The sequence below is a fragment of the Tupaia chinensis genome, unplaced genomic scaffold (assembly GCF_000334495.1).
Source record: "Tupaia chinensis unplaced genomic scaffold, TupChi_1.0 Scaffold147970_1, whole genome shotgun sequence".
Taxonomy (NCBI): domain Eukaryota; kingdom Metazoa; phylum Chordata; class Mammalia; order Scandentia; family Tupaiidae; genus Tupaia; species Tupaia belangeri.
Genome location: NW_006207820.1, coordinates 413808 through 417483, shown reverse-complemented (window position 1 = coordinate 417483; position 3676 = coordinate 413808). Strand labels below are relative to the sequence as shown.

The following is a 3676-nucleotide window of genomic DNA, read 5'->3' as shown; positions in this document are numbered from 1 at the left end:
AAATTCTGTTAACATGTAGAACAAATTGCAAAACCATTCACTTATCTTCCGTACAGTCACGTTCCACACATTCCCGTCCAAATTTGCCATATGTTGAATCAGTTAGGATTCAGTGCAGTGACATGTACGAGAAATCACCTCAGATGGCTTTTGTGCTTTTTAACGTTTCTCATGTAAGGGAAAGAGCCCAGACTGGACACCTACATTGACAGGAAACACTTCTTTCCCAGTCTTGTTACTCTCATTATGTGTAGGAGGGCTTACTAGGGTACCTTTGGCCTTCGGCAGTTCTCTAAAACTATCTATTCTGCTCAAGGAGAGTGAGTGTTACTCAGCTGACAGTTAAGTGTGTCTACATAAATCAGCGACTCCATGCATTCCTTCTTGCAAGTGAGCTGATCATACACAGGCAGTCTTCACTGCCCCTCTAGGGGCAGGCTCTTAAATTCAGGTAGACCTTCCCTGATTCTGCATTGCTTGCAACTGGTTAGATAAATGAACCTAATTGTAAGGTGTAGTCAGCAAACTCTCCAGACTCTCACGATAAGACTCAGAGTCCAACCTCACCCTTGCCAGTGATGCTGTTAATAATATTGTCCTTTTAATTTAGACGTCTGTTTTGTCTTGTAGTTTATTCATACACCTTGGGACCTTACTAGGACACTGACACAGTATAAAGCTCCCCAAGGGCTCAGGCTCTTACTATCCATCTGCCCTGGATACCAGTCCAGGTGACTTTCATCCTTAAGGTCAAACAGAGCTAATAAGTTTCTTAAACTCATTTTGAAGTTTCCAGCAAGAAAGAAAAATAAGAAAAAGGTACATGAGAACCAGACATGGCACTTTTTTTTTTTTTTTTTTTTTTAAATCAGGAAAATAAGGTTCGAGAGGCTGAAGCAATGCAGAGGAGATGGGAGTGACTTGAGAGTGCAGCCACCACCATGAGCCTCCTCAACAAGCCCAAGAGTGAGATGACTCCAGGGGAGCTGCAGAAGAGGGAGGAGGAATTTAACGTGAGTCCACGCTCTGTGCTCACGTAGTCAGTGAAGAACAATACCCAAGTACTCATCAACTGCCGCAACAAGAAGAAATTCCTGGGCCGTGTGAAGGCCTTCAACAGGCACTGCACGTGGTGCTAGAGAACATGAAGAAGAAATGGACTGAGGTTTTCAAGAGTGGCTAGGGCAAGAAGAAGGCCAAGCCAGTCAACAAGGACCACTACTACATCTCCAAGATGTTTCTGCATGAGGACTCGGTCATCGTGGTCCTCATCGCTGGCAAATAGAGTCTCTTCCCCACTGTCAGAACTCACTCCCCCGTCTTACCAAGACCTGTCCTTTGTGATGAGAATAATAAAACCCTGTGTTTTTCTTAAAAAAAAAAAATAGAAAAAAGAGAAGTTTCCTGGGAACCTAATCTACTACACTTCTACTTCGTCTGGAACTGGCTGCATAATACCTCTACCTTTGATAAAGTCTGGGAGTGTTGTACAATCAACTACTAAACAAGTCAGATTGCATTACAAAAAATAAAAGCAATTAGAAAACGGAGGATCATCGAAATTGTATAGGTCATTCACGTGATTTGGCCCATAAAACCCAAACCTCAAGACTATGGACATACTTGTAGCTCATTGAAGTCCCCAAATATTTTTACCTCTATGTCTTACCATTCTATTTTTTTTTCCTTCCTATAAAGTCTGCTCTTACTAAATTTACCTATCCTTCGATTCAGCCAGACAGTTCTTTTTCACAAACTTACTCTGTCAGGCTGTGCTGGAAGGCTCTGCTAAGAAAGTTTCCAGCACGTTCTAATTAGGTTTATCTTAGTACTTATTGCACTAAATTGCCAATATCTATTTTGAAATGTATGGATAGTGATGCTTTTTAAATTTCTATTTTCCTTTTTATAGTCTTGAATCCACTTATATATGTTCTAAAAATTCTAAGATGTATTTGAGTCTTTATTTTTTGGTAGAGATTTTTGCTATAGGGTGTGTGCACTTGCCAGAGAGACTCAGAAAGACAGGAAACAAGAAATCACCACCTGGGGGGATGGCTTTGTCACAATCCTTTCTTCTCCACTTGCCTCTCAGGATCTTGGGCATGCACACACCCATGCCCAGTTTGTGTTTAAGTCTCCAGGTCCAGGACTAGAACTTCAGTCAACCACGTAGGTGTCCAGTGAAATAACTATTATGCCATCTATGGTCCATCAAAGATGTATTTGAGTAGCATTCTTCCTAGACTGTAAATCCTTAAAGCAGGGAATGAATCGTAATAATCTATTAAGTTTTGGTGCATATGCAGCACACACTGATTAGGACTGAATTGCACTCTGTTTCAATCAGGTTTGCAGTCTTATACTATATGTTAAGACATATTATCTGGCTTTACTACCTTAACCTAAAGAAGTGAGCCTGATGATAAAAATGTCCCTGTTAAATGGGTAGAAAAGATGACTTGGTTATACCTGACCTTCTGGAGTGAGTAAATACCCTCTATTCCATTATATATGACCTCCCCTTGAAACCTAGAGACTAGACTGCAGAAAAGGCAGTGAAGTAGAAAAGGGAGTGTATGTGATAAGAGATCAGAAATAAGTTTGTACTTTTTAAAAATAATTTTATTTAACTTTATTTACTCATTTTTAAAATTTGACCAGAGAGGGACAGAGCAAGAGAGAGAGAAAAGGAAAGTGAAAGAGCAAGCTGCCAGGTCCGGGACTCAAACTACTATAGGCCATGTGGGAGTCCAGTGCCCTTAACCACCATGCCACCTAACAGACTCAAGAGTCTACTATTTATAGGTCCTCTCCTCTTCCCATTTTCTATGTTTTCTCTTAGTCGTCTACTATTTGAACTAGACCCCATCTTCTACTCTAGCTTTTCCAGTTTTAAGTAACTTTGCATTTATTGGTGAATTAGTTGACATTTCTATCTCAATTATATTATCTGTAAAGTGGGGATAATAACATATGGTAAGTGTGTCTTGAGAATTAATTGGGTCAAAACATTAAAAATACTAAGAATAATGTTCCTTATATGCTAAATGTTTAAATAACATTGGCTAATATTCTTATTTTTAATTAAATGTCTTCTTTTTTTTAAAGACTACTGAAATAGGCAAATATCATTACCAAAGTTTTATTGTATTTTTTAAGAACTACTTGCACTCAATGCACCAGATAAAATTAATGTATTCTATATACTCTATAACAAGTTCAGAGATTTAGTGACATGCTATCTCTGATTTAAACACAAAATTCATTCCTAGTTAAAAAGAAGTATTGGTTATATATAAGTTTGAGAGTTGTTTCCAAGAACTCTGTGTGTGTGTGTGTGTGTGTGTGTGTGTACTGGGGTTTAAGTTTGCATTTACAACTAGAAAGGTTAGTTCTTCATGTGTTCTTGTAGATTTGTGTATTCTCTGACCTGAGTTTGAGATCTAACTTAGCCTTTTAGCTGTGTATCATTATTATTTTTTAACAAAGATAGCTTTGAAGAAAAATTAAACTAAGCAAATCACCCAGATCAGTTCATGGTACACAGTAGGAAAATAACAAATTATAATTCATAAAAGTATTAATTTTTTTTCTTAAGAATTATTTATTGTGGGACCAGCATATGGGGTTACCCAATGGTTACATCATTGGACTTCCATGTAGTCGACTATGG

At 38.2% G+C, this 3676-nt stretch overlaps 1 pseudogene; it reads left to right on the top strand.

The window, feature by feature from the left end:
- The first annotated feature begins 892 nt into the window (after nt 1-892).
- On the top strand, nt 893-1291 carry LOC102474842 (small nuclear ribonucleoprotein Sm D2 pseudogene; annotated as a pseudogene).
- The last annotated feature ends 2385 nt before the right edge of the window (nt 1292-3676 follow it).